This window comes from Phacochoerus africanus, chromosome X, assembly GCF_016906955.1.
Source record: "Phacochoerus africanus isolate WHEZ1 chromosome X, ROS_Pafr_v1, whole genome shotgun sequence".
In the NCBI taxonomy this organism is placed as follows: Eukaryota; Metazoa; Chordata; class Mammalia; order Artiodactyla; family Suidae; genus Phacochoerus; species Phacochoerus africanus.
In genome coordinates this window covers 64,386,093-64,406,243 of record NC_062560.1, presented here as the reverse complement: position 1 = coordinate 64,406,243, position 20,151 = coordinate 64,386,093, and the positions used below count along the sequence as shown (strand labels likewise).

Genomic DNA, 20,151 nt, shown 5'->3' with positions numbered 1-20,151 from the left:
GGCACATTCATGTTGCCTTCTTATCTCCTTTATTCCAAAAAACACCCACCCCTCTCCAATTCACTGGGGAATGACCCTTCAACCCTTCCAACACAACCCATCCTCCTGGGGGCCTAGACTCTGAAGTTAAGGGTAGGTAGAGGTTGGATGGTTAGATGCTTGGTGGAAGAAGCCATTGGAATATTCTTCCCCAAACTTCAGAGCGCCCTCTTGGTACATATAACTACCCAAAAAGGCAGGCGTGGGAGAGTGATGTCCAGCTGCGTGTCTGCCCAGGGAAGAACGCGCCACTGGCGCAGTGGACTAGGCTGGCTGCAAGAATGCGAGTGGGGGGCGGGGTGGGGGTGGGGAAGGGGTGCGCGCCCTTTATGACAGGTGGCCGCGCAGTGCGCGCTCCCGGGTGCCTGAGGGGAGGGAGGGACAGACGGACAAAGTGGGAGGGGGCACATTGGGAAGGAAATGTAGAGAGGGAAGAGAGCGCGAGAGGGAAAAGGAAGGCTGTGGTGAGGAAGGGAGGTAGAGGGGGGAACGCGTCCAGCAAGAACAGCCGTGTTGAAGGAAACAATGGTAGGGGCAATAGCGATGGTGGCAGCCTAGGTAGTCCCACTCTGGGCACCTTTCTGAATGGACAGAGGCAGCTCGGGGAAAAGAGGAGACCAGGCAGCGCCCGCAGAGGCTCTGAGAAAAGCGGCAAGGGAGGAGAGGGGGAGGAGGAGGAGGAGGAGGTGGAGAAAGGGGGGGGGGGAAGGAGTGGGGAAGAGGCAGGGGGAGAACCCGGGAAGGAAAACCAGTAGCATCAGCAGCAGCCGCCGCCGCCGCCACAGCAGAAGCAGTAGCAGGAGCAGCAGGAGAAGCATTTAGCAATAGCTTTAACAGCGACAGCGACAGTAGCAGCCGCCCTCCTTCTCTCTCTCTCCCGCGGACGGCCGCAGCCACCTCACTGAGCGGGCTCCAGCGCCGCGCGCGCAGCCCGTGGGTGAGGTAGCCCCGGCCCGAGCGAGCGGCGGTACACGCGAAAAGCAGACCCTGAGAGGAGCCGGCAGCCACTGAGGCGCTGAGTTTCAAGGCCGGAGCCTGACAGCTCTGACTCCGTCTAGCACCGCGGCGGCGGCGGCGCCTGAGGGAGAGAGGCGCGTCCACCTGGCGGGCCCGGCGCATGGAGCTGAGGCAGAGGCGGCGGCGGCGGCAGCAGTAGCAGCAGCGGCGGCGGGGGCAGCTCGAGCAGCTGCGGCGACGGCGACAGCCCAGCCTTGACTGGCCGCGCTAGCTCCAGCGCCCGCTGCCTGAGCCCGCCAGCGACGTGCGCCTCGATAGTCGGCCTGGGAGGTGAGTAGGAGCGCTGCCATCCAGCCCTCTGGCCTTCTCCCGGCTTCCCGGCTGGCGCGGGGAGGCGGTGGCAGGGGGTGGAACGGATTAGGGGAAGCCGAGCGAGAAGAGCAGGAAGGGAAACCAGAAGGGAGGGCATCTATGTGAGAATGGCGTGCGTGTGTGTGTCTGTGTACGAGGTACTGAGGCCGCGAGGGTGAGAGATCCCGGCTAGCTCTGACAGGCACTGCAATCTAGGAAAGGCCTCTGTGCTTGCGCCGGGGGGAGGGGAAGCCAGCGGGCCAGAGCCGCTGCGCTCGCACGCGCAGAGCTGGGCAACGGGGACCAGCCGAGTGCCGCCTCCTTTCGGGCGGGCGCTGGGGAGATCCTTGCTGGGGAACCGGCACTAACGCTGCACGCTTCGACGCGAGCCGGCAAACCCACGCGGCGGCGGTGACCCGGCATCAGGGCTAAAGCTGCAAAGGTGCGAAGCTCGGGCGCCGGCGCCTCCCGTGAGCGCAGGGCTCCCCTGGCGACCGCAGAGCGCCCCTGAGCACTCGTCACCCGACCACGGCCGCGGGCGAGTCTAAGTTGGGGGCCCTACCGAGCCTCACCCGGCTTGTCACCTTTGGGTAATTGGTAATTGGCCTGCGGCCCTTTCCCGCTCTTCGCTCTGCCGCGCCCCGCAGGACATGTCCGCTCCGCTCTCGAACACCGGGTGGGGCGGGGAGGCCGCGAGCCCGCGCGGGGAGCTGGGCCAGGCTCAGAGAAAGTGTGGAAAACGCGCGGCTGAGTTGACGCCGTTCTGCTGAGGAATCCAGTGGTTTCAGCATGACTGCTTCTGTCTATCTGATTCATGAGGGACCGAGTAACTCGCGCAAGATTTTCTTTTTCGAAGTTAAAAAAAAAAAAAAAATTGCATCCCCAGCACACTTGATTTTCGTCGAGCTTCTGGTTGCATTTTGGAATAAATGGGTTTCATATTTTGCTTCTGGGTTTTGGCTCCCAGAATATTGTTGAATTCTGTGCACAGCAGTATACTTAGCTCTGTGGCCTTTTCCTAATGTTCCATTTTCTAGACTTATCTGAAAAGACATGATTTGGGTATAGGGCTCCCAGGTCTGTTTTTAAAAAGCATCGAAAGCACTTTAACCTGGGATTTGACTATCTCCTTGGTTGTTTTGGGGGGGAGGAGCAGTGTGCTGATAGTTGCTGAAATATTTTCTTGGTGAAAAAGGTGTTTCAATGGTCTTGAAACTATAGAGACCATTTGGTTTTCTGGGATGAACCTCCCTTACTTCTTTTACACATAGGGTAACATATGACCAAACGTTTTATTTACAGCATGATGTTCTCATGACCGAGGAGAATTTACACTTATTTAAAATATATTTTTAGAAGGGAACATAAAAGCCCTAAGTAACTGTCATTTTACATATTAACTGGGAAACCAGCTAATCAAATAAAACTGGCTTAGTGTCTGAAACTCTATCCCAGTGAAATATGTGGCTGTGAATATAATTAACCATCTGTCTGGTGAGCAATTTAAATTTGGGCTGGTACATTTTTATTACAGTGTCTAATTTCTGGAAGACTTGTACATTTTACCCAACAGTAACAACAAAAACGTATTTGCTTACTAGGTCAAAGATTTACTTGTGTAATGGTGGGATTTCCCTTCCTCTCCCCCACACCTCATCTTTCCTAGTCCCCACACTCCTTGACCTGAAAGGCTAAAACAAGCCTCTTGGTTTTGCAAATGGCATATTTACAATAGAGGAATTCAAACCAAGCATGGCAGCTAGTGATTAGACATTTTTGTTTCTTGGAAATACCTTCCAATATTTTACCTCCCACAGAACCTAGATAGATTGCATGCATTTGAATTGAAAAAAATTTTTTTTGTATGCACATGTGTTCAGATGGGGTAGGGTGATTCAACAAAATTTAAGTCTTGAAATTTGATTACATTTACTTTCTCTTATTCTAATTATCCACCTACCTCTCCCCTAACTGTCCCAACCATTCTTCCACACCCCACAGGCCCATACTCACACACACACAAAATCATATCCTTTTGTCCTCATAGCCAGTTTTTTAGGTTAACAATATTCAGTCTGTGATTTTAACAGTGTGTTGAGAAACTGCTTTTTTAAAAAAAAAAACAAACATTGAGTGTAAAATAGCATAACATGAAAGGACATTGTACATGTTTTAAAATTTTTCCCTATGATGTGATTTTAACCAGAAATTTATTACAAGGGAAAAAAGGAATAGATTTTGGGTGGAGATGAAACGGGCCTGGAAAGATTAGGTTTCAGAGATGTCCACCAAATAGTTGTTGTTAATGTAACATAATGCAACGTAGCATAACATAACATAATTAAAATGAACCATGGATTGATTGTGCAGTGGGCTAGAGAAAGTCATTTAAAGGAAAATCCTTTTAAAACAAATATTTGGCTAAATAACAGCCCTGATAAATGGGTAACAATTATGTAAGCACATGGTAGAATTTGACATATGTCAAGTCCGCTAAATAAATCAACCTGTTCAGTGAATAAATATATATCTGATGCATTAGTGCTTTTTAAAACACACACACACACACACACAAGCAAACCTATAACATCCTATTGCCAAAGTCAAACAAGTGCAGAATACTGCCACTTTCTCACTGTTTTACTCAATCCTGCTTCTGTTTTTCTTTCTTTACATTGTCTGATTACTTGTAAACTACCCAGCAAGCCGAGAGCTAAAGATGTGGTAGTGTTGCCTGTGTTTATGAGGTGGGAGAAGAGAGGTGAGGAAAGTGATAAGGGCTGGATTTTTAAACACACAAAGATAGGCTCACGGATTTCTGACACAATCAGTGGTGGAGATCCCAATCTCAGAAGTATTTGCTTAGGAGAGGGGCTAGCCTAACCAAAGAAGCATTGATTGCAATTTCTGTGTTCCTATGTCCGTTTGTAGTGAGTACTTTCTTTTTCTCCAAATCCCTTAGTAAAGGGAGAAAAGGAGATTCTGATTGGCCTTTGACTAAGTTATATTGTCTTTAACCTTATTTATCTGGTGACACATAGATAGTTTAAAGTGTTCCTGCTTGTAGCAAGCGAAAAAAGAGAAGGACCAAAGTGGATGATGGAGAAGGGAAATGATACACTAAGGAGTAGGTCATCTGGCTTTCCTGCTTTTCCCATCTTAAAGACTTCAGATTTGGACATTTAAATTTTTTTCTTTCTTTCTTCTTTACGTTTTACTTCCTCTGAAAACTTGCCCATCAGCTAGCTACCTAACTGACAGTTTCTCCACCAGAAAGTACCTTTTCAAACCCAGTGTCATAGAGTTAAACACAAAGGACTTGGTTGGGCTCTTCTTGCCACTTCTCCATGGCTGCTTGGAATCAAAATAAAGGGTGCTGGACGAGCCAGCATCACTTGGGGCTGTCTTTAACTTCAGACCTTTCCTCTCACCCAGAAAACTTCATTTTAGGCAGAGGCGAACATTCCTGTTTTCTCAAACAACATTCGCCCTGTCCAAAAGTAAGCACATCAACCTTGGAGAAGTCTGGTCTGGGGTGGGGTCAGCTAGGAAAGTGGAGGGTGAGGGTCAGCTAGGAAAGTGGGGGACACTACCTTTTAGCAATGCTAAGGCCTTTTCTGGGCCAGCTACAGGTAAGGATAAGGACTCTGTCTCTCTTCCCTCTGGTCCCTCATTGCCCATTGTGGTTCATAGGCCTCTGCTAGGGAATGTGCTTCTTTTGGCCTCTTTTGCTGTAGGTAAGCACTATGATCCAATGTCTTTCACTCTCTTGTTCTCTGGTAGAAAAAGGATTGACGGAGTTCCCGTCGTAGCGCAGTGGTTAACGAATCCGACTAGGAACCATGAGGTTGAGGGTTCGGTCCCTGCCCTTGCTCAGTGGGTTAAGGATCCGGCGTTGCCGTGAGCTGTGGTGTAGGTTGCAGACGCGGCTCGGATCCCGCGTTGCTGTGGCTCTGGCGTAGGCCGGTGGCTACAGCTCCGATTGGACCCCTAAGCCTGGGAACTTCCATATGCCGCGGGAGTGGCCCAAGAAATATCAAAAAGACAAAAAAAAAAAAGGATTGACGTCTTCCAGACCAACTACGAGGCTCATAATTTTAATTTTTCTAAAAGGCACTTCAATAGGTCATCTTATCCATCTCCAGTAAGGTGATTTTGATATAAACAATTATCTACTATTTTCTCAAACACCTCAAAATCCTATTTAAAAAGTTACACCTCTCTCCCTCAATAGCCTATTTTAAGTATTACACAACTAGCCTAAGAAGTTGCTCCTGATGTTTAACCTGAGGGAGATTAGAAGTTAGATACCAAGATTATACCGTGGGCCTCACTACTAGAGTAGTGCCAAGCCATCCTTCATTGAGAACAGGTGTAGAGATTCATTTTGTTTGGGGAAAGTTAAAGCATTTCCTCTATGGAGGACTGTAGGTTGGGTGGCCATATGTTTTAGTTTATACTCGTTGTCCCAGCATACTTATTTCACTCTCGAGTGTCCCATTTTTGACAAAAAATTCTATGTTCACCCTAACTATAAGTCACCTTTAAATCAAACAGTGCTTCTTGATTTGGGGAAATGGTTATATTTGTAAAACTTGGTGGGGGGTGGGGATAATGATTTTGAAGATGTTGTAATCCCTTAACCAGCTCAGTCTATCCTTTTCCTAGCTAAGAAGTCTTTCTGGAGGATGAGAATCTCAGAAACGATTCAGGCTTTGGGCTTGACAGAATTGGATTACTGGGTCTAAAGACATCCCTCTAATGTGCATTTGTGCATATGCACACACATGTTATCTCCGTGCTGGAGAGGGGCTGTTCTCATTTTCATGAAAGACTGGTAATAGGTAATAAGTTTAAAGCATATCAGAAAGCATTTAGGTTAAGAAAGATCATCCCGATCATGGTAGTTGTAAGACAAAAGAGGGTGGTACCAAATGAAGTATGAATTCTTCTTTTAAGAAGTACACAGGTAATTCTTTCTCTGTCCAGAATAGTTTGCATGTGGTCTTGCCAAATATACAGGTATATGAATAAAATTTAAATTTATCTCCATTTGCCTTTTCTGTAATGGACAAGATGACTTTTTAAACTGCCTTCCAATCTGAGGAATCTATGATTGGTTTTCATTGATTTGGGGCCAGGGTCAAAAGACCCTGCCTGCTATAGAAAAAGAAATAATAGAGACAAGAAGAAAATGTGAAGCCATTCAGAGTTGCTTTTGCAAATGGTTTTAAACTTCCTCTTCATAATTGAGCTTTGCTTAGGCCAGTGTTAGAATGAGTCCACATTTCCTGAATACATACCTATCAGCTGATATCTAGGGTTTGGGAGATCATCCAAAACCTGCTGGAGTGGCAAGAGGATGACCCTGAAAGTGAAATCCACAGGTGAATTTGTTTGTTTGAGTCAAAATGTCAATAGTGATCTTTTCTTTCTTGCCTATTGCAGTACCTAAATTTTATAGTGCTAATAAATTCTTCCTGCCCTCCTTCCCAATATTTGCCATTTCATTCCAGGCATCCATGTGATTTATTAACCCAGAGACCAGATCTCAGCAATTTGCTTGAACAGAGACTTGTCTCTTTAGTTACTAAATAACTGGACCACATTCTAAAGAAGAGCTTTACTGAATAGGAAATTAGAAAAAGTGGGCCATAACTATCTAGCTTAGCGGTTCCTAAACTTTTTTGGCATGTATCCCTTTAGAAACTCTATGAATGCCAAGGATACTCTCTTCAGAAAAGTGCTCATTTACATATATGACATTCACATACATTTTCAGGAAGTCCAGCCACATACATTGTGAGTTAAAAACCTCTGCACTAGCCTTTGTCCAGTTATTACGAGAATTCCTGTTCCATGGATGTCGTGGTCAAGGTAACTTGAAGTGGATGATCCTTAACCCACTGTGCCGAGCTGAGGGATTGAACCAGGATTGCCACAGAGACAAGCCAGATTATTAACCCACTGTGTGACAGCGGGAATTCCCTTAGGCATTTTTTATTATGAAAAAGAGTCACTTAGCACTTATCTTGACATTACTATTCTCACCAAAAATAAGTCCAGGCTAGTTTCTCCAAATCCTTTTGTCAACTTTCAGATTCTTAAAACTGTCTGTTCAACACTCACCCTCCACAAATCCATTATTAGTATATAAAATGCATTACATAAAAGCTCACTCAGGCTCACCTGCCCCTATTCTCTCTCTTCATCTCTCTCGCTATCTCTGTATATTTCTCTTAGCCAGTGGCCTTGACAAAAATAGGAAACTCGTGCTAGTGGACTCATGGGCCTTTTGGAGCATTAGCCATCCTGGAGATCTAAAATCATATATTAAAGACAAACTCCTTGGCCCCTACAAACATCAATATATGCCACATCTGCGCCTTGGAGTTGCAGTAGCAGGAATATGTGGTGTTCCTTTCCATGAATGTTTCCTGCCTGTCTCTTTGCTTTCTTTTCTTAGCAGTTTGGAGTATGGCACACTATGAGGGCTAATAGAATTCTCAATTTGGAAGCGTCCATTAATGATCATTTTTAATTTTATTCAACAAACATTGAGCATCTATTATGTACTAGGCACTGGGATACTTGGGACAGAGAAAGGAATAAAACTGATTCTCCTGTCTTATAGAAAATTAGTTTTGTTTCTGGTTAGGTCTTTTTACCATTTTTATTAATTTACCCTACCCTTTTTCTAATGCGATGCATTTTTCTATTATTTATACATTCCCCCTGTTAGAAAATAAGTGTAAATGCCCAGTTTTCTAACAGAGCAAGAAATTCCCTGGCAAACAGTTACCTCTAGCTAAATTGAGAGAATATTTCCAGCCTCCATGGCACAAACGCTTCTGTTCTTATTTCTGCCTTGGCTTAGCAGGTCCCATTTAATAGGGAGTAACATGTTTTTTCCCTGCAATTCTGAGGCAAGATTTCTATCATTGCTATCATTGGTGATGTGGAATTGCAAATAGCATTAGCCATGATGTACTACCATTGACTCAAGATTATAGTATATAGTTATTGACTTCTGACTAATGAATCAAATGTACTCTGCAAAAAGCCAGTTGAGTGGGTTAGTTTTTAACTCCTAGTTGGTGATTATATTAGTTTTTTCTAGCAAACTACCAAAAACTTAGTGGTTTAAAACAACATAAATTTATTATCTTACAATTCTAGAGGTTAAGAATCTGAAATAAGTCTCACTGAGCTAAAATTAACATATGGCCAGGGTTGCATTCCTTTCTGTATGAGAGACTCCGTTTCTTTGTCTTATCCAGCTTCTAGATTCGGCCCACATTTCTTGATTCATGGCTCCCCTACATCCTCAAAGTCAGCAATGGTGGATTGATTCCTTACATTGCATCACTTCAATCTTGCTTCCGTCATCACATCTCCTTCTCTTACTCTTCTGCTTCTCTCTTCCATCTTTATAGACCTCACTGATTACATTGGGTTTACTTGGATAGAAAAATACAGGGTTGTCTCCCATCTCAAAGTTGGTTGATGTGCAAACTTAATAGCATCTGCAACCATAATTCATGTTGTACAGTATAACCTAATATATCCACAGGTTATAGGAGTGGTATGTGGACTACTTTGGAGGGTCATTACTATGCCTACCTGCCTAAAAAAGATGTTTTTTTCTTTCTCAGTTGCGAGTACAGACAGGTCCTACAGCACCCTTATCCCAATTTCCCCAATAGTTATATCTTACATAGCTTTAGTATAAGACCAAAACCATGAACTTGATATTGGAACAATGGGTATGTTTAGTTCTATGTCATTTATCATGTGTGGATTTGTGTACCATTACCACAATTGAGATAGAATACTCTTTCATCCACCACAAAAGTTCTCTCTTGTGCTACCTCTTCATTGTTTTTTATCGTCACACTCACCCATTCACTTCTACTATCCCTAACCTCTGGCAATCACTAATCTTTTTTTTTCTACATCTATAGTTTTGTCATTTCAAAAATGTCATGTAAATGGAGTCATAGAGTATGTGACCTTTTCAGGTTCACTTTTTTCATTTAGCATAATGCCCTTGAGATCTATCCAAGTTGTTCTGTGTATAAATAGTACATTCCTTTATACTGCTGAACAGTATTCCATGGTATGAATGTATCACAGTTTGTTTAACCATTTACCTGTTAGGGGACATTTGGTTGTCTACAGTTTTTGGCTATAACAAATAAAGTTGTACAGGTTAGTGGTACAGTTTTTCATGTGGACATGTTTTCATTTCTCTGGGGAAAAAGCCTGAGAGTGTGATTACTGGGTCTATGGTAAGTGTATGTTTAGTTTTTTAAGAAACTGCAAAACTGTTTTCCAGAGTGCCTGTACATAACTTATCACAGTCTACTAGTATCAACATTTTACTTGTTTAAATAAATGTTACTTCTCATTAAGCCCTTTTATCCTCCCTTATTTATAATATCATTGCCCTAGATATTTCCTCTACATATATTTAGAAATACATCAGACAGTGTTACAATTTTTGCTTCAACTGTTAAACATAATTGAGGAAACGCAACAAGAGAAGCAAATTCAATTGTGTTTACTCTTAATTTTACTCTTTCTGTTGTTCTTCCTTCCTTCTTGAGGTTTCAAGATACCATCTTTTATATTTTTCTTTCTGTTTAGAGAACTTCCTTTAGCTATTCTTTCAGTGAAGATTCATTAGCAACATTCTTTTTGTTTTCCTTTATCTGAGAATTTCTTGATTTTCCTTGCATTCCTAAAGGATATTTTCACTGCATATAGGATTCTAAGTTGACAGTTCTTTTCTTTCAGCACTTCAAAAAGTTGTGCCACTCCCTCTTGGTCTCCATGGGTTCTGATGAGAAATCATTTGAATTATTTTCCCCTGTTGGTAATGCATCATTTTTTTCTCATTGCTTTCAAGTTCTTTTTTTAAAATGTCTTTAGTTTTCAAAAGTTTGACTGTGATGTGCTTTGGCATAGATTTCTTTGGGTTCATCCAGTTTGTAATACTCTTAGCTTCCTGAATCTGTAGGTTTATGTCTTTTGTCAAGCTTGGGAAGTGTTCGGGCATTATTTCTCTGAATACCTTTTCTGTCCTGCCTGCTTTACATTATTGTTCCAAGCCTCCTCTAATGACAGGAAAGTTAGGTATTTCTTTCTACAGAGACTCTGAGGCCTTGTTAATTTTTTTCCATCTAATTTTCTTTGCTGTTCAGATTGGATAATTTCTGTTGTTTTATAATCAAATTACCTGATTCTTTACTAAGTCCTCTTCATTCCATTGCAAAGACCATATATTGAGCTTTTAAATTTTTCCAGTTATTATATTTTTCATTCTAAAGTTTCCACTTGGTTCTTCCATGTATTTGCTGTTTTTCGTTTGTTATAAGAGTGTTTGTAAATGATTATTTAAGCATTTTTATCATGGGTGCTTTTAAATCTTTGCCAGATAATTCTAGCATCTCTGTCATCTTGGCTTTGGTATCTATTGCTTGCCTTTTTCATTTAGCTTGAAATATTTCTGGTTCTTGGTATGATGAGTGATTTTTAACAGAAACCTGCACATTTTTGTAGTACATTACAAGATTCTGGATCTTATTTAAACTTTCCATTGTAGTTAGCTTTTCCTGACACTGCTTCAGCAGGGGAAGAGAGTATGCTGCCTTTGTTACTGTCAGGTGGAAGTAGAAGTTCAGGTTCCCTTACTCAGCCTTTGTTGACATTTGGAGGGCAGAGCTTCTCATTACTTCTGGGTAGTGGTTGGAATTCAGCCACATTTCAAGTGCTTAATTATCATATGTGGTTAGTGGCTACCATATTGGATAACACATACATAAAACAATTTCATCAGTGTTCTAGGAAGACTGAGGATGGTGAAGGGAGTTTGGTCCTATAAGAATCGAGGTTTGGGGTTAGATAATCTAGTACAAGTAGAATCAGACAAGGACCTAGTTATTGGATTTTCAGTCTGTGGCTGGGATTTTATTTCTAAAACCTGAGGTACTACGAATGTTACAGAGATATGGGTTCAGGGAACTCAACTGGACATTATCAACACAGTGGAAACAATGAAACTATGCCATAGTATTAATCAAGTTTCGTCCTCTCAATCCTTGTGAGAGAGGTAGGGTGACATGCTGTAGATTCCAGTACCACTCCATTTGGTTAAAGGGAAATTCTCCACTATTGGGAAGAAGTTTTTTTATTTATAGCAACAAACTCTACCTCCATGACTGAAGTAACCATTGATTGAGGAAATATTAACAGAAAAGAGTAGGTTATGAACAGGGTATTCTTTAGGTTGTAAAATCTAGGGTTTATTTGGCATCTCGGTGGCACCAGTGTTCTGATCCTTTAGGCTTCCAGCGTGCTCAGTAAGTTGGGTGGCATTTGTGAAAGAGCTCTGTCCTTCACAGAACTCCATGTTGACTTGTTGGCACTTTTTTGTCCAAGGCCCAGAGAGTCAGTAGACCCTGTTACACAGCTTCTTTGTACACTGGTATAACTGTTGCCTTCTCAAATCTCTCTTGCTTAGACTTGCAGGACTGTCCTTAATGTAGAGTCAGTGTTCTCAATTTCCCCTTGGGACAGTTCAGTAACATTTTCCCTTATTGGATCTCTATATTTGTGAATACATCTCTGAGTGCTTGCTTTTATGGGCTGCCTATGTACTTTACCTCTTGGCAAGGGAAGAGGTGTATTTATTATCTATTGAATATATGTTTTATTATGGTATATGTCTCATTGCCTTTTCCTATAGGAAATCCTATATGTGCAAAGCTGTGGTCTTGACGTGGTTTTTTTTTAATATATATTTTTAAATTTTATTTTGATTTTTTTCCATTAGGGCTGCACCCATGGCATATGGAGGTTCCCAGGCTAGGGGTTGAATCAGAGCTGTAGCTGCCCACCTACACCACAGCCACAGTAACGCAGAATCCGAGCCGTCTGCGACCTATACCACAGCTCATGGCAACACTGGATCCTTAAATGTGGTCTTGACATGTTAAGATGTTTCATAAATGACATAGTCAAATCTATTTGACTAAATAGGTAAAAGAAAAGGAATGAGTTCTTCAGATTTATGTGGTTTGACTTAAAGCTAAACAAAAACATATTCATTTGAAGAAGCAGCAGTTTGGAAGTTAGGCTGTAAAAAGAGAGATGGGCATGCTTCATAACCCAAGGTCAAGTTTTCAGTTGTAAATCAGGACCATGGCTCACCTAGATCCTTCCATATGTGTATTTGTGGGGAAGAGGTGATTATTCCTGGTCTGTTACTCAGATATATGGAGATGAATTAGTGGGAGCAACCAAAATCCAGATTTGTCACTTTGTCTCTCAATGAGGCTCCAAATACACCACTTAATTTTGAAGACAGTGATCAATAGTTAAGCAAAGGGATCAAAGGATCAGGATACTACTATACACATCTGGGAAGAGAATCTAGAATCAGCCATCCTTGCCATTGATCTCAGTCTTTTCCTATAAGCCACTGTTTTTTTTTTTTTGCCCTATTTCAATAATACTTCATACATGTACATATATTTAGCACCTGACTAAATGTAAAGGCCCATTTGTTTATTGTCCAGTGATTTGATTCATGATTCATCAAGGACAAGTCACTTCTAGCTAACCAGTGTAAGATGCTGAAAAGCAAATAGGTGGACTAATCTCTCCCTTTTGATTTTCACCTATACCATTCTACCTTTAGGTATGGCTTTGATATCTTCCAGCACTGAGCACATTTGGTTAATGGAGACCTAAAGTGAGTGCAGCTAATGCCAGGAATGGGGTTCTTTTATTTTGTGAAAATTTATTAGGCTTAAGAATCCAGAGGCCTCCCCCAGATAGTCAGGCCACATACTAGATAAGAGCACCGTCAAATTACTTTTAAAAAATATTTATTACAGTACAGTTAATTTACAGCGTTGTGTCAATTTCTACTGTACAGCATAGTGACCCAGTCATACATATATACACATTCTTTTTCCCATACTATCTTCCATCATGTTCTCTTTTAAATGAAAAGCCATTTTGCCATAATATGCACTGAAAGAAAAAGTGTGATCCCAGGTATGCTCTTTATTTTGCCCTCTCTCCTTTTAGACTTCTTCAGCCTTTCTCTGATCTTCATGGCTCTGACTCCACTCCCAAGATCTCTCTAGAAAGCCCTTTGTAATGAGATTCTCCCTTCTCCATTTATTGTACTTATGGCACTGAAATGCTGGGTGTCTCACAATGTAAGGTGGCATCAGCTACGATGAACTTAGAGGAGGATGCTGGGGTGATCGACAATTTCCAAACCTTCAGATAGAAGCAGTGCTTAAGCAACTGGGTTAGCCTGAAGTAGAAGAGGCAACGGTGGATGATAGGGTAGAGAGTTGCTGTCTGGGCTTGTTGCTGAGATGGCCAGCTGAGGGAGACAATTGTGTGTTCAGTGGTCCTGAGAAAGTAAAAACTAAGACTGATGTGTCTTCATTTAGGAGACATTTATGTTAAGGGACCATAGGCACAAAAGCTGCCAGTAATAACACCTTATAATTCTATAGCCCCTCTCTTGTAGAAGATTTAAAGGGATACTATGTTTTATTTCATTTGACCTCACAAACAACCTCATGGACTTAGGGAAGGTAAATATTAAAGACATATAGGACAAGTTGCTTCCCCTCCCTGGGCCTCAGTTTTCAAACTGTGAAACAAGGACTTAGTCTAGAGCTGATCTCTAAGATCTTTTCCCACAGCGACAGTTTCCATGATGATAACATTTTCCAGATGGGGAAATTGAGTTTCAGATACTTTAAAGTGAATTTCCCAAAGACACACTGTAAATCAGAGACAGAGTGATTATTATAGGCCAATCCCTGATATTTTCCCTTGGATTTCCGTATCAGTGGCCTCTTTGAACAGTGAGGTAAGGGAAACTCTCACTTCAGAGCACACAAAGCTTGTGCTTATCCATTCCATTTAATGCACTCCCTCGCCTTCACAGCCTACCCCCATCACTTAGCAGGGCCTTCAACCTTCCCCTTGATGTTGCACAGGATCCATATCTCCTTTGACTACAGCTGCTTTCCTGGCATATTGTGTGATTGGATGCAAGGTCATTGCTATCCTTAGAGAGCAAAGTCTGGAGCCAGCACTTCAGTTACATCAGCCAAGAGAGGCTATGGCTCCTAGGTGTGGCAGAAGGTTAGGGCAGGAGGAGCCATTCAAAAATATCATATTGTGAGGTGCCCACAAAAAGCAAAGAGGGCTGGAGGAAAAGGGCTAACAAAAGGGGCCATGTAGGGAATCAAGAGACAGGAAGTTGATAAAAGCAAATGGATTCAATTGTCAATCAGTATGCAGCAAAGAGCCGAGATGACTGAGATTTCTTCAGAGTTGGGGGATAAAATGGCATTTCTAAGTGTGACAGGGATTTAGCTTGGGGGAGGGCAGCATGAGAAAAATGAAAAGCTTTTATCTTCAGCAGGTTCAGCTTTTGTAGTAAGACATTTAATTTAAGAAATGTTGTGAGCTGAGTACTGCGAGGGAATAAATTCAGAGAGCCATATTCCCCATATGATTCCTGGAAACCAGTAGGAGTTTGGCTCAAGAAGAGATGGCAGAAGGTGATTTGTGGTGTTGTAACAGCCGCCTTGGAAGCCAAGATGGAAAATTTGTCCCTGAAAGGCTAGGTAATTGGAGGAGAATCACTGGAAGTTTCTGTCCAGAGAAAACGAATGAGACAGAGTGGGGTTTTAAATACATACGGTGAGGGATGGGGGCTGGAATGCCCAGAAGTCCCCCTCTTGCAGTAGGTCCATTCATTAAATCCTTGGCTTATGAAGTTTGTTAGTCACTTTTGGGCAAAAAGTTCCTGAGTCCCCCAGGGCCTCTCTCTATCTGATCCCAGTGACCCCCCCTCTTTTACTTTTCTTTGTTCTGTTATGTTTTTCTCTTTTTGAAATTAAATTCATTTAACCTTTGATAAACATAATCAATGAACATTTCACAGATTTTGAAAAATATGAAGAAGGAATATCAATCTTTTCTTTTAAAAATGACTCATGTTTTACTTTGAGTAATTAGAAAAATGCTGAAAAACATTGAGAATCAATAACATAACAAACACACCTGGATCTTTACTCAGAATTGACAAACTTAACATTTTTTTATTGTGGTAAGAACATTTAACATATCTACCCACTTAGTTTTTTAAGTGTACAATACAGTATTGTTAACTATAGGCACTATGTTGTACACCAGATCTCTAGAATTTATTCATGTTGCTTAACAACTGTTACAATTTTTAACATAAAGTTTGCTTTAGATTTTTTCCCAGTGGGAGAAATCATACAAGTTAAATTCTGTCCCCTGTTCCTCTTCTCATTCATTCATTCCTAGAGGCAAAGATGAATTTGGAATGTATTATTCAATATAATTTATAATCCATAGGCAAAAATATAGACTTGTTCTTTGTGTTATTCTTAATTTACATAAATAATATCCTAATGTATGTGTCATTCTTCAGCTAGTTTTCTTTTGCTTCATTCAACATCTTGTTTAAGGATGTATTCCATTTTTTCCTTTTACATTTCCTTTTCTCACTCTAACTGTACTCTAGAGCCAATTACATGTACATTGCTTTTTCATGATACTTTTCGTATAAAATACTATCTAGTTACATTACACGAAAGTCGCAGAATCTGACTAATTGATAGCTCTTAGGACCAGAGAACAATTTGCAAAGGCTCTACGCAGCTCAGCCAGCCCAGTGATTTTGGCTATAAAACAATAAAGGGCAAAATTGGAAGGGTCTTTAGGGATACCGCCTTGTCTTCCTCCTACCCTATTTTATGAAGGAATAAGAGAGGCCCAGAGAAGGAAAACTACTTAACAAGGGCACACATCCATTTAATATTGTACTTGAGCCCCCTGGCTCTCTATCCCGTATGTGAAAGCTTTCCATGGCAAAAAAAGAAAAAGAAAAAAAAAAGAGAGCGAAAAAAGAAGACTAAAACTGGAATTGTTTGTTATAAAAACAGTCAATTTTAATAAAGTGTGGTAAATACACAAGAGTATAAAAAAGAAGTCCTTCATTTTTATATCAAGGACTGCCTAATTTAGTATTTTTTCTTCTAATCTTTTTTCTGTACATTTTAGTGTTTCTTTGGTTGTACCTTATCTTTTTTTCCCACTTAACATTATAATGTCATAATGCACAGTTTTCAAAAGACAGATTTGTACAATGAAATATTGCCAATGAATGATTTTTAAGGCACACTTTTGCTATATAGCCATTAAAATAGCATAGGCAGGGTCTTATGCAGAGAAGGAAACAGGGACCATGCTATATTCCCCAGCAAGTTTGTTCTGTTCTTTGACCAGATCTTGTTCTAAACAACAACAACAACAGCTAGATTGGTATTTGCATTATTCATTTGGAACTGTTAGATTGTGGTCTGAAATGGCCTGAGGTATGACCAGGTGATGCCCTGATACACCCCCTCCACCTCCAAACCAAGGCTAAGCGGTGCCTCTGAGGCCCATGGGAAGCCAATTCTGGGGCTTCTGAGCTCAGAGAAGCCACCTCTAAGAAGAGATAGTGATTGTTTTCCCTGGTCTGTGGAGTGAGGTAGGGTACTCAATTTTTTTCTGAGCTGGGCCACAAACAGGGTAACAATCCTTAAAACTTCTTCATCATTTATGTCAGAGAAGCATCCATCCCTGACAAAGCCACACTACTTCTACATACACACACACACACACACACACACACACACACAGGATTAGAATTGTTGAGTACAATTTTGGTTGCAGTCATTGTCATACATGCAAAACTACATTTAATTATCGAGACCTGCTGGGAGAAAGAGAGGTGATGATTTATCATTCTAGAGAGTTCAATGTGTTTGAAACAATGAAGCACTGAGAGATTAAGCTACTTGCTCAAGGTCACAAAGCAAAAAATCAGGATGCTGAGATTAAAAAATAAAATAAAGTGAAATGAAAGTATCGTTATTCTTGGTCTTGGGTCTTGGAAAGCCGGATGGAGCTTAGCCCTCTGAAGCTCACCACACTTTGGCTTTAATCAGTTTAATTCATTGCTAACTTGCCCTTGCCACCTTTGGTTCTCTTTAGACGGACCAAATGTCAGTTCTCAGTAGTTGTGTAGAAGCATTTGACCGATTCAGTTCCAGGCTCTATTCTTTCATACAGAGCTAGAAAGCCAGGAGTCATGCTAGTGGCTAACTGCATTTCTGCCTCAAGGTCTCTAAGGGCCAGTGTGTATGTTTGTGTGTTTGTGTGTTCATGAGTGTGTATACACCTGCAAATTAGTGAAGACTGCAGGATTGGAAATGTTCAAGATTTTAAATTGAAATAATTAAACAAATTCCTCTAAAAAGAACTCTCTTCCTTGCCAAAAAAAAGATTTTATTTTTAAAGATTCTGCAGTTGATTGAGGTTTAGAAATAGGCAGGATGAGACTCGGCAAACGTGTGTTTTGCTGGGACATAGGGTACTCTTGTTTCCAGGTCATAGAAGCCAATGTTGGGACAAGTCCAAGCTGTGTTTACCCCCAGATTCAAGTTTCAATTCAAGGGAGCTTCTCTCCACACCCCTTTCCCCTCCACAGCAAAAGCTGTAGAGCTAAAGCTGTCTTTATAACAAGGAATGGCTTTAGGCACCTAGTAGCATTTCCCCTTCAAACTGGGCAGACAACTTCCCTGTGGGAGTCTGAACCTGCCACACCTATCAAGGGCTTTGGGAAATGTGAAGTGGCACTTACTGCATCTAAACTGCAGAGAACTTGCCTATATGCTAACTAGCTTGGCTGTGGGAAATCTTGCATTTTTGTTTGTTTTGTTTTGTTTGTTTTTGCCTATCCAAAGGCCCCCAACTTAACCAATCAGGTCCAAATGCATGGGTGTAGGGGGCATGAGGAGTGCTGCAGAAATTTCACAACTGTCCTCAGACCTAAGGTGGGTGGTAGAACAAGACTTCCATTATTCAGTCTGTTTCCAGTGTCTCAGGTAAGTGAAGATTGAAGTCCTTGCTGGGAAAGACAAGAGAGGCAAGTAGATGTGGGAACCTGGAAGAGTTTCAAGGGACCTCAGCCACAGATCAGAGAGATCAGTGCTTCCCAATATTTTAATTTCCTTTCCTTCTTTTTCACAAGGGTTAGTGCTTTGAAGAGGTTTTCTTTTCTCTTGAAAAAGCTACATTTATTAAACATTAGTTTTTTCATGTTCATGCACAACACACACATGTGTCACAGTTTCTAATCAGCATGGATAACCAGTATTATTGTGCTCGGTTGCTCTAATTCCAGGGAAAAGCAAAGAAACGACATTTAGATAACTGAGGCAGCTGTATGATATTTAAGTGCTCTGTTTTCTTTAAAGTTTTGAAACATTGAAAATGACTTGAGGATCCCAGTGATTACCTTTGTGATCTGTTAATAGATTGGGAACCGTAGATTGGGACCATAGATTGGGAACCATGGATCTAATTAATTATTCCCTCCCTCGTTTTTTGAGTTAACAAGTAAGACTTTGGCCAAAGAGAAATATTTGAGCTGGTATTAAAACTCACCCATTTGGAGGCCAGTTTACATCCTTATACTTGGCTTCCCCTTTAACTCTCTGAGCCTATACTTGGATTCATCTATGATCAAATATTTTAAATGTCATGAAGGGGACTTTCAGCCAAAATATGAAAGGATTATTAACCAGGATTCTCTAGAGAGACAGAATCAATTGTATGTGTACACACACACACACACACACACACACACACACACACACACGTGCAAGGTAATTGGCTTGTGTGATTATGGAGGCTGAGGAATCCTACAAAATTACGTTTGCAAAGTGGAGACACAGGGAAGTTGGTGATGTACTTCTAGTCTGAATCCAAAGGCCTGAGGACCAGGAGAGCCAATTGTGTAAGTTCCAGTCCAAAGGAGAAGACCAATGTCCCAACTCAACAGTTAGGTAGAGAGAGATCTTAATATGCATTAAAGGCGACTGGTGGTTTGGAACTGCCTTGAGGTCTGAGACAGACCTTCAAATGGAGGGGTATTAAAGGAGCTCTCTCACTCCATTTATCTGAAGCTCGAAGTCATTCATAGATATAACATACATAAAGAATACCTACTTAGTATAAGATACTATAGCTGGGAGAAGGGAGGGGGTAGGAGTAATAGTGGAGTGGTAGGTGAGTGAAATAGCCCCCGTTTTAGGGAGACTATGTTTTATTAGGGGAGAAATAGGTGCATAGGACTATTTCTAAGGCTAGGCGTAAGATAGTACATACCTCTGGGGGTTGTAAATTGCATATGTAATACTTTCTTCAGAGGATTCCCTGGGACTGAAGGGCGTATAGTGGAACCAGGTAGACCAACAACTGCACTATTTCTATTACCTGCTGGCAGAAGACAAATGTTGTAAATTGTGCCTCACTGGTGCTTTGTGCGGCACATCACCACAAAATTGAGAAGCAGTATATCTTCTGGCTATTTGTAGCTTTAGTCATTAAGCCTCACATTGACATCTCAGTCACAAATGCTTTTTTTTTTTTTTTTTAAATCTTTTTAGGGCAGCAGTATCCATGGCATATGGAGGCTCCCAGGCTAGGGGTAGAATTGGAGCTACAGCCTACGCCAGAGCCACAACAACCCGGGATCCAAGCCAACTCTGCGATCTACACCACACCTCAGGGCAACGCCAGATCCTTAACCCACTGAGTGAGGCCAGGGATTGAACCCACCTCATGGTTCCTAGTCAAATTTGTTTCTGCTGCGCCACGACGGGAACTCCACAAATG

At 41.7% G+C, this 20,151-nt stretch overlaps 1 protein-coding gene across 1 annotated transcript in view; it reads left to right on the top strand.

Annotated features, from left to right (window-relative positions):
* The first annotated feature begins 788 nt into the window (after positions 1–788).
* Positions 789–20,151, top strand: part of NEXMIF (neurite extension and migration factor) — a 144,880-nt gene continuing 125,517 nt past the window's right edge. The window contains exon 1 of the mRNA XM_047765861.1: positions 789–1,326. The gene's annotated coding sequence lies outside the window, so the exon portion shown is untranslated. The remainder of the gene's footprint in view (positions 1,327–20,151) is intronic.